The following is an 11,815-nucleotide window of genomic DNA, read 5'->3' as shown; positions in this document are numbered from 1 at the left end:
ATGACTCGTACCGCCAGCGGTGCGCACATGGACTGAAGGGATTCTACGGATCAGACAGGTAAGAGATACAGAGGAGTGACTCGAAGTGGTCGATAGATATTGAAACCGGAATTACACAAGGAGGAAAAGATCTAGGATGGATGCTAGCCGAAGAGGAGGTATGTTGCAACACTTTCATGTGTTTTTTGACTCTGCTGATACGTCTAAGTCTACTAGGATCGGAACTGTCTCACGTTACGGAAGAAGTAAGTATGTTAGGCAGATATCGGAACGAAGAACGCCATAAGACGCCCAAGCTGAGAGGTGGTCAGAGAGACGGGGCGAGGGCACCCCGCCCAAGGTGAGTGACAAATACGAAGATGATAGAATAATAGGCGAGGAGTAATACCGCCGGATGAGTAAGTGATAAGTCCACCGTCGGAAAGATCGCAGCATACATCACTCATGACGCTAACGCGCTTGAAAACATCTGCAGACAGAATTCCACGGCGTCGGATAAAATTGCAGGATAGATTCAGTCATGGAGTCTTTCGAATCACACCGGTCAATGATTCAAAGGCGCCACTTGCGGGTGCCATGACTGCATGAGAGTACTGAGTAGGGTGCCTGTCTATGAGCCCGGTGAGACTGCGGTCGTCGGGGTAGCAGGCTTGTGTCCACCGGTTCGTTGGGTGAAAACGCGTAAGACGGTCTCTCACAGAAGGGCTGCAAGGGTCAGTAACCAACGTCCGGCCGCGGGGTTTTAGTAGGGAAACAGAGATGTGCCGTGAGCGGCAGAGGTTGACGGACCAATCATAAGCCACCGAGGAACGCTAATACTGACGCTACCCGCGTCGATCTTTAGACAAGTATCGGGGTCAAATGATGTAGGTGTTCGAAGAGAGTGGCCGGCAGAGATTGATTGAACCAATCACACCCATCGACGAACGCTATAATGTAATCGCTACCTGCGTTGCACCTTTAGACAAGTAATCAGGGTCAAGTGATGTAGGTGTTCGAGGATATTGGGCCAGGGAGCCCAAGAGGTGCTAGGAAGAGCACACACAATTCCAATGTTGGAATGGGGCGCGATAAGTCGTTGGGAGGTAAGAGTAAGCTTAGATGAAATTTACACTAATCACGGAGTCTATTGAACAAATTGCGTTTATTGTCCCTGATATGTACCGCTGGAGGGAGTTAGAACAATTGCTGGGAGGGACTGAGAGGTCGACGCGGGATCAAATTTATTGTAGTGGGATGAGAGAGGTATGACAAAGAGAGTGAGTCTGAGGGTGGTTGAGGTATGCGTCATATAGTGTAAGGACCAGCGGGAGATCTAATCTCAGCATTGAGGGCGACATTAAATGGGGATGTACTCGATTATCTTTGGGATGATAGGCATTAGAAAGGGAGAGAATGGTGGGTAGCTATCAGGTATCAGATGGTGGCTTCAGGTTATGTCCTCAAGGGAGGCATCAAAATTATATGCTTTGGGGAGACATCCGTGTCCTAAATTCCTTATGAGACAGATACCATCCTAGGCAGTGAAGACTATATGTTGACAAGCGACAAGCCAGCCTCATTATAAATATTGTTTGTGACGAGCCCCAGGCGCAAGGAACGGTGGCGGAAAGGAATCGGTCAGCTTGAAACCAACGGACCGATCAGCAATTGGAAATGGGTGTGTAATTATGTTTGAACAAGAGAGAAATCAAACAGCAAGAAAATCAACTCATTAATCAACCATTTGAGGATCTACCAGCCGAAAACACTCACCTGAGGTTGTTCCAGAGCACGGCGCAGGTCGGCAACCATCTCGGCAAGAAAAACACCCCCAATGAGCGAAATTTTATTAAACAATATTTTTTTTTGAAAACATACTCCCACCGCTTCCGGACCCCCTGGGGGCACCATCACATTCGTGGCGCCCAACGTGGGGCAATGGCTTTGTTGCATGCAACATGAAATCAGCAGAGTTGCACATACCCGAACCCAAAGAAAAAAATTCAAGTTCGAAGACTGGAGGAGCTATGGAGAGCAAACACGTTGTATCCACTAGCTATGAAGACGGGATATAATCCAGCAGTCCTGAGGAGTTACAGTCCAGAGGAGTTGCAGTCCAGTTGCATGCAACATGCAATCAGCAGAGTTGCGCATATCAGAGCCCAAGAAGAAAATAAGATCGACGACTGGAGGAGCTGCGGAGAAGAGACACGTTGTATCCACTGGCTATGAAACCAGGATGCCATCAACAGCCCAGAGGAGTTGCAGCTCAGTTGCATGCAACATGCAATCAGCATAGTTGCACATACCCGAACCCAAGAAAAAATCAAGACCGAAGACTGAACGAGCAATAGAGAAGAAACAGGTTGTACTCACTGACAGGACGGGACATCATCAAACAGTCCAGAGGAGGAAGAGGAGTTGCAGTCCAGTTGCATGCACATGCAATCAGCAGAGTTGCGCATACCAGAGCCCAAGAAGAAAAATACGATCCACGAACTGGAGGAGCTACGGAGAAGAGACACGTTGTATCCACTGGCTATGAAAACAGGATGTCATCAACAGCCCAGAGGAGTTGCAGCTCAGTTGCATGCAACATACAATCAGCCGAGTTGCACATATCCGAGCCCGAGAAAAAACAGGATCGAAGACCGGAGGAGCTACGGAGAAGAACCACGTATCAACTGGGGTCATGGCTATGAACACAGGAAATAACCCAACAGTACAGAGAAGTTGCAATCCGGTTGCACACAACATGAAAATCAGCCATGTTGCACATACAGGGACCAAGAAGAACGAAACCAAACGCTAGAAATCAAGGAGGATACCATTCAAGAACACTATTCAAGGAGGTGATAGTCAAGATGTCCGAAAGTACTTCAGCTGTTTCGAGGCGTTGCAAGTTCCGTACATGCAACACAATTTAGCAATGTGGCACATACCCGAAGCCAGAAAACAGGACCGAAGACAGAAGAAATTCAAAAATACTTCATAACATCCAAGAAGGTTGGGGTTAAGAGGACACAATTAAATCCGGCTATCGAGAAAGGTTGCAGTTCTGTTGCATGCAATCAGTGGAGTTACGCATATCCAAACCCAGAAGAACGAGGTCAAAACTGGAAAATTTAAGGAGGAACATTAACAATTACGGAGTTAGTGGTCAGGAGACAGAAGCAGGTCCAGCTGTTCAGAGGCATTGCAATGCGGTTGCATGCAAGAAGAAATCAGCAATGTTGCACAAATCCAAATCCAGAAGAACGAGACCGAAGACCGAGAAGTAAAAGTAAGTATTGCGTTGTGTCCAAGAAATCTGCGGGCAAGAAGGAAAGACGGATCCAGTCGTACGGTGGCGTTGCAGTTCTATTGCATGCAACAGCAACATGGACTCAGCAATGTTGCACAAAATCCAAATCTAGGAAAGCGAAATCTAAGACGGGTAAATTAAGAAAAGCATTGACGTTGCGTTCCAGGAATTGATAATCAAGAATGAAGAATCATACCCAGCTGTTCAGATGCGTTTCAGTTATGTTGCACGGAACCTACAATCAACAGTGCTACACCTAACCGAGCCAGGAAGGGGAGAAAGAAGACTGAAGAAGATGAAGAACCATCATGACATCTCAAGAAGTTTGCGATCAAAGGGACAAATTTGAACCCAGTTATTCAAAGGGAACTGCAGTCACAAAATGCAACATGCAATCAGCAGAGTCGCACCTATCGAGAAGCCGCCCAGAAAGAAACAAGATCGACGGTAAAGGAGATTAGAGAGACACTGCACTACGAAGAAACAAAGACAAGATAACATCTAGAGGTTCGAGAGGAGCAGCAATCTGATCACAAGGATCCAACTCGTACATGCGCAAGCATATGTTACTGGTTTAGCCCAGATCACAACAAGATCAAGATCAAGAGTGCAGGAAATGCAAGACATTTGACAATAAAGTGAAATGGCAGATGAAGAAGAAGCAGTGGGAGCCAGCCACCGGGAAGGGGAGGTCCTGAGCTGCTACACAAGAAGGTTCCCGAATCCGCAGCAACAAGTAGTCGGAAAGATCGTGGCAGTTTTTCCAAACGCGGGAGGAGGAACCTGAGAAGAAGCCTGCGCCGTCGGGACGACTGGAACGCGAAGAGCAAAGCCTGCCTCCAGCGAGCAACGGGAAAATCTGAGGGGGAGATCAAGAGGAGCGGGAGGAAACACACCAGCCATGCTACGCTAATCTTGCGGTTCCAAACTCCACAACAAAAACTGACCTGGCGTTGAGTACGGTAAAGGGAGAAGTCTACGTGCCAAGAGCAAGTCGATCAGCGCAAAGCCAAGCAATCGGACAGGAATGGCGACGTACCGGACCTCAAGACCGCAGGGGTTCAACAAATACGACAACCAAGCCAGGCGAGAGAGGGACTTACTCTGAATATGTGCTACAATTACCACCACCCGCGGCACCGAGCTTTCGAATGCCTCCCGAGAGATCAACAGCATCAGGGAAACTGACATCATCGTTCGCATGGGGATCAGCGTGACGAATGGACGCAACTTTCCTTCAACTTCCACAGGAAACAACACCAGGATCTACGGGAATCTCAATCAGAGATGATCGAAGACAGCCTGAGAAGAAAACAGCTAACCTGGTCACGAAAGCCCACCACCTCGCTACAACATCAACATCATGAGACATGGACCGACGTATAAAGTGTTCTCGTCGAAAGGAGGTCCAAAGGAAACCAGCACTGATTTTTGCGTCACTCGTCAGACATCATCAACAGCAAGCCTCCCAAGTCGCGGACGTGGCTCTTCGGTCCGCCTCAGGTCATGCGATAACCGGTTACCTGAGAAACAGCAGTAAAATTCCAGTTAGGAGTACAGAAGAAGACATGACGCCTCCCCACACGCCGAATTTCACCGTGACGCCATCATCGGAGTTAGTTTCGTCCAAAAAAAACAGCATCATCGTCGAGCGGTCAAAAGAAAGCTTTGAATCTCTGTAGCCAACAAAATCATCCTGGAGAACGGAAGGAGGCGACACTCTAAAAGAAAGCGGCGGCCTCTACCTAACCGGTGTCGGAGAAGGAGAGACCAAGATGGATTATTCCAGGAGGAAACATCACTCCGAGAAGTGGAGAAGTCGACCAAGCAGTAACGAAGGAATATCCAACCGAGCCTGAAGAGAAAAACCAGCCGATCAGCAACGCCATCAGCATCTGAGTCGAGACAAGCCGTGGAAAAAGTCACCCACCAGCAGAAGACTCCCCTAAACTACCCACCGCCCAAGGAGGAGACGCCGAAGACCAAATATCAAGACCACCAACTGTTACGAAGTCAAGAAGTCGTGGTGTCAGCGAACAAAACACTCAGATGTCTGGCTAAGCGGGAAAGAGGATGAAGAAAATATGGATCCGAAGATTCTGGGTACCAAGACGCTCGATTCGGATCAGAAGAAACAGCTGCAATACACATCGATGAACATCAAGAGCGCCTTCATGGACCTGAGGACGTGATGTCATTGAACCATCGAACATCGTGTTGAGCTGACCTGCAACAAACCAATTCGAAGACCGGTATAAGTCGCACTAACACCGAAAGGAATTCATGGAAACCAGAAGTTCGAGGCATGCGGGGCAGCTGAGTGAGTCGAACGAATGGGAACGCACAGAGCAGCTGGTGAAACAGGAACAGGCCGCCCAGATAACTGCAATACAGAAACAAAGGCATGGTCACCAAGGAGAGGTACGGAGAGTTGATGTGCTCCATGGAGGACGAACAACAAACCCCAGTAACACCAATCCTGCTCAACAACCATCCCAAACCCCATCCTACCCACTCCAAGGGTCATGTCCAACCGCCTTATACTTTCCTTCTTCCCCCCTTCGACCAAAGAAGCACCCTCCCCCTTCTCTTTTGTTCCAGGTACCAGAGCAAGCAACGTTACCACTGTGGCGTTGAGGCGTGCAGCTCCAGAGCACCCTCGCGGGTTACCGCCACCGGACTTCACGACAACAGCGCCCAACCATGGCAGAGCCAGATCGATCAGGGCGTTGGCAGAGGCGTTGCTCAAAGACGCCCAATGCCCTGGCGCCAACAAACCGGACTTCACGACAACAGCGCCCAGCCATGGAGGGAACCAGATCGACCAAGGCGTTGGCAGAGGCGCTGCTCTAAAAGCGCCCGATGCCCTGGCGCCAACAAAGCGGACTACACGACTACGACGACCGACCCCGGCCTGGACACGAGCAACCAAGGGGGTCACGCCAGGCGGCGGTCAGGGGGAAGGCCCAAGACATCTCGTCCAAGTGGCTACCAGAGGGTCACAACGGGCCGTCGTACCAACATGGAGCGACGTATGTACCGATGCGACAATATGCGCGCGGTGTGTCATTAGGTTTTATGTAGGGGTAGATGTCCGATGGTGTGTAGTACTTAAAACAGATGTGTTGTGCTTACTCGTTACCGGGCTTGTCAGGCAACCACCTTACGAATGTTGGGGGAAAACGATTAGGACATGACCTGCTGTAATTAACTCGGGGGATGGAATACCGAAAGGGGGAAGTGTCACTAATGGGATGGTTAGGGTGTAAGCTAGGTTAGGGCAAATGGTGGCAAGGGGACTGACCTCGGGGGGATGGCGGCACCACAACCAGCTGTCGGAGGATCGTGGAGACGTTACCCTTGGAGTCCAGAAACAGCACCCTCGCATCGCAGGGAGGCAGACGACGTCAACGTCCTAGCCAAGGCAGACGAAGAAGGCCAGCCGACTACCATGCAGAACAAGCCCATCCTTAATTGTGGGGGCACAATTAAAAGAAGAAGCCTGAAATGTAACAGCTGGAAGCTGTGACATTTTTTTTCTCCGTACGTCAAAAAGGACATCTCTCACACTCTATACGTAAGGACGATCGCACTGCCTGCCGCGGCGCTGAGCCGGCGTGGGGAGGGAGTCGACCATACGATCCCCCGACCCGTCGGCCGGTCACCATTAAGCGAAGATCAAAGGCTCGCCGAAGGGTGGAGTACAAACACACCCATCCGGGCCGGCGCAGCTACCGCCGACGAACGCGGCGCAGTCGGAACCACCTGCCCTCCGGTGCTGGCTAGTGCGAAAAACGCCGCGTCCGGCACTGGCAGGGACCGACATCCGGCGAAAATCGAGTGTGAAAACGTCATCCGGCAGGAGACAGCTGAGACGGATGAGCCGTGCAAGTGGGGATGACGTCACGTTCCGGCGGAATGGAGGGCGGAGGGTGACAGTCTCGACTCCGGATGCGAGACGGGATGTCGCCAATTTTCTGCCCCGGTCGGGGAGGCCTGGCGACGCCCGGAATCTCCGGCCCGGAAATCACAGGCGAACAAAACTCAACGCAGAAGGAGAGAGGGGAAGAGACTGCGGCATCAGACCACGGAGACAGACCCGAGACCGACCACCGGAGGCCGACCACCAGAGACAGAACGCCTCGGGACTCGGCGCGGGACACCGCCCCGCCCGGCTTCGGCCGGAGCGGCCTCTCTGCTGATCGGATCATCACTGCACCGGACCTCAGCTGGAGTGGACAGCAATCATCAAACACTGTCAAGTGAGTCATCTCATCTGTCCGCCTCATCAAGACTGCCTCCCCGTCATGGACAATTCACCTCCCATTTACCCATCGGATGTCTCTGATCTGGATTACAAATGCCACTCCCTGGGGTCTAACCTGAGCCACCATTAGAGGGTAATGGATTTAACATCGTGGGAGTGTTATTCGGCAGGGAAGGGAGGGCAGATGGTCGCTACATTCCGCTCCCGACCGAGCAGCGCGGCAGTGGGGCGTCTGTTTGTAAAGACGGGGAGGGGCTAATGGGCCTGACTGGTCCGGCCTTGTCTATGGGATAGACAGAGGGGTTAGAGGGACAGCCGGGGCGGGTTAGTAATGGTCAGTGTAGGCTAATGGCTCACCATTACATTGGTATTGGGGTGGCACTATCTGTCGGCCATCACGCGCGCGGTCCGGCCGCAGTGGGGTGTGGGATTCGAGGGGAGGGGAACAGGTCAGGTGGTATCATTTTTGGGGCGCTGGTCACCATTGACGCGTCAAACTACGTCAGATGACGTCATGACAGTTCAACTGGCGATGTTTGTAATTAATCTTTTTTTTCGCGGTGAGGGAGCTAGGATTAGGTTTAAGGCTAGGTTTGTATCGAGAATGGCGAGTTGACTATCTCGATCGCAATGCACCGTTTAGGACTTGAGCTTGACCACTGCTGTATCGCCCGTTTGTAAATATAGCGTGAAAATTTAACAATCTGTCTGGGAAAAAAAAAAGGGAGGGTTACTCCAGATATGTTGCTGATTCGGATTCACAGAGACCGCTAACGTAATTATCATTGAGTCGTCATCGTCGATCACACGGCCTCACGCCGGCCTCACACCACAGGTTCACCGGAGTTAAATGGGACTACGCCACGGCCGTCTGATCATCAATCAACGGAAATGCAATGATCACCCCTCACGACGCGACCATCACAGATACATTTTTTTTTGAAGCTAGCAGGTCAGCATAAGTTGTTTCATAATCTAACTAGTTTGAACTCGGTAGGCCAGCGTATCAATCCATTGTCAATCTAGTGTTAATTCCAAGTCTGTCAATCGATTCTCAATTCTTACAAGTGCTATTCGAGATAAATCGACGGTCAGCGTAGGATCGCCACATTCCTGGGACAGATTCACCATTTGGATAAGGTTTGATACGAAGGCGGCCCAAGAAGTCGTGACGTGTTCAGTTACATTCGGATAAGGAGAGTAAACATAAACATCAAACATTATTCTGCTCCTTCGGCAGCTCAGCGCCAGAACAAGAACGCTGGGGGTCTGAATCGCCTTCCGGGTTGTTATTAAATCAGCATTGAGTCGTTTCGTGATTCGCGTTCATATAACCGATACAAATCTGAATCACCTTTTCAATCGTTATAAATTTATCGCTGTTCGTAACCTGTCAATCAATCCCCCTTTCTCTCCTAGCATTATCAGTACCTAACGGATATTGATGCCAGCTTCCCCTTCGAGGTATATCAAAGAATAACGTGGAAATGTTACGGTTGCTAAATTGATGCATCATTTGAGACAATGGATCATAAACATCAAGCGAGTTACCGTTCAATGTGACGTGATTATGTCAAAAATGTCACCCTGCTTGCACACGCCTAGAGTTGGTTACGGAGGGAAGCGAGAAATTACCGCAGCTCATGTCCTTCATGTAGAATAAAGAATTTGTTCTATTCAGGTCAGATTGTCCCCAGGCCACCTTACTGAACGAGATGCAGATCCTAATTAGCTGATGTTGGACCTGTGAGCTTTTCTCTAAACTGAGCGATTGTAGTCCGCGCGAAATGAAAAATGTATGACCTTGACCTTAAACATGACCTTAAACAATTAACAGGTCAATTGACGCACCAACGGTAGCACCACTAGCGCCACCTACAAGATCCATTGCCTTCGGCACAAACTCCGACAGCGCTCAGATGCAGCTGACAGTACTAGCAGTGCCGCCTAGCGTGAAATAGACCAAGCTGGTTCCCTAAACTGCCGCAAGAGGTCCCTCGTGTCGGCACGCAATTGCGTGTGACTGACTGAAATGAGTGGGTGAGTGAGAGGGCGAATGTGAATGATCATAGTGAGAGAGAGAGAGAGAGAGAGAGTGAGCGAGAGAGAGAGAGAGAGAGAGAGAGAGAGAGAGAGAGAGAGAGAGAGAGAGAGAGAGAGAGCGAGAAGGTGAGTGAGCGAGAGAGTGAGTAAGCGAGAAGGTGAGTGAGCGAGAGAGTGAGTAAGCGAGAGAGTGAGTGAGCGAGAGAGAGAGAGAGAGAGAGAGAGAGAGAGAGAGAGAGAGAGAGAGAGAGAGAGAGAGAGAGAGAGAGAGAGAGAGAGAGAGAGAGAGAGAAAGAGGGAGGAGGATGTCGAAGCAAAACGTTTTAATTCAGTCTTTACAAAGATCGACCCCATAAATGAAAGCTTTTGGTACGAATGAGATGCGTGGCACTCTACTGCCACCTAGCCCGTGTAACCTACAACTACATCCACTAGGCGGCGCCAAAAGCGTCGATGAGTCGACGCTCGATGAGTCGATGAGTCGAGAATGGTCGCCGGTCAGGTGTGGAACAAGGTCATATCCCCGCTAAGCTCATAATTACAAGCATTTAAAAATGGTTATCATCTAACTCTCTGCGTTGGCTTAAATTACAGATATCGTATAGATTCGATGAAATATCTTTTGTTTAAAGGACTCAGAGCAATAACAAACCAAAGGTCTGAGTTTCAACTTCGTTTCAACATCTAACATATGAGGGAATCAAACAAGATAGCTTTTGATCACAGGGCACATTCTCAAATGATCTAAATAACATTTAGTGATCATTGCATTGAAATTACACTTAATTTATCGTAAACATCCGAGTAGGGTATGATACTTCATTGCAAATCAGTAGGCAAGGTGTGAATTGCTAATGTAGACCAGAGGAAGCCAAGGGCGTGGGCAGTAGATCTCACATCCAGTCCCGTCGGATTGGAGAGCGCTGGCCCAGCAAGCCCTCAGCTCAGCGGAATCGCGAACAATGCACAAACATGGACCTGCTGAGAGAAACGAATTATCTGGTAAGACAGCTGGACGAACCCCTCTTTCAACGATTGACCCACGCTGACCTCAGTAGGAAGGCGGACAAATTTGCGGGTGGTCAAAAAAGGGGGAGAAATTGACAGCAGTCACATACGATCAAAATTTTAGTAAATCTTGGTGAACAACTCTACGGTCTAAATCTGGGAGAAACAGGTTACCTTCGTCAGTCGAAACCAAACTCTACATCGCGAGTCAGGTTAACATTAGATTAGCAGACAATTATAGGCTAAAACAGGAATGGGGAAATTAATTGTGTTATGATTGAGCGCGCATCACTAAAACTTTGACATTGCCACCCCAAGCCTAGGAGAACAGTCATCTCATGTCAAGCGTGGTGTGAAAAGCTGCTGACAACTGTACTTATACGAAGTTTTGGAGGGACACACTGAAATTTATGAATTCAGATGATAAATCAGTAACATGCAACAATTCAAGTCATATTATTCCCAGTAACATCCGTTAGTTGATCTCTTTCTATTGACATGATCTATTGAACATGGAATTTCAATGTCAATGACCATTGACCCCTCAGGTCACACTAATCTCATATCTGGCCTTGGATGCTAGCAAAACAGTTTCAGACCAGTGCGGTTTCACTTAAAAGGGATATCCTGGAATTGAAATTTATAAGGCATCATTGAACATGACAAACTTTGTCAGATGGCGGAACAGATACAACGAAGGGCTGTCTATCGGATTGTCCTCTATCCTGGACAGCTACCTTGACTGAGATTATAATAGCAGGTTTGCCAGCAAAAGTACCCACTAGGTAAATAAATCAAATTACCATTAACACTGGAGAAATGGCAATGAGCGTACTATTGATTACACCAGTCTTTGCCGAGCCATCAATTTAGTTTGAAATTAGCACCATTCTCCATTGGACGGTTCCCATTAGCTTGTTAAAGTTACTGCTCTTGCCTTTTTTTAATTTAGTCTGAATGGGTGAATGGGCAGAGTTGAGAAATCAGAGCTCGCACTAAGCATAGCTTGTTGTGCTGAACTCGGCCTGCCAACCGACCGCGCAATTCCAGTTGCATAGCATAAAATTGTCAGAAAGTTTAACCTGTCCTCAAGACTGGAAGTGGACACAGTCCCCGCTTGATTTGATATAACCATTTCTCATTGCTGATGTTCCCACTCGAATAATTGGATATCACATTTGCCAAAATTTGTATACCTTCAACAACATAGC

Source organism: Amphibalanus amphitrite, unplaced genomic scaffold (genome assembly GCF_019059575.1).
Source record: "Amphibalanus amphitrite isolate SeventyFive unplaced genomic scaffold, NRLGWU_Aamphi_draft 000528F_arrow, whole genome shotgun sequence".
Taxonomy (NCBI): domain Eukaryota; kingdom Metazoa; phylum Arthropoda; class Thecostraca; order Balanomorpha; family Balanidae; genus Amphibalanus; species Amphibalanus amphitrite.
The sequence above is the reverse complement of the archived record's forward strand: the minus strand, read 5'-3'. Positions refer to the sequence as shown.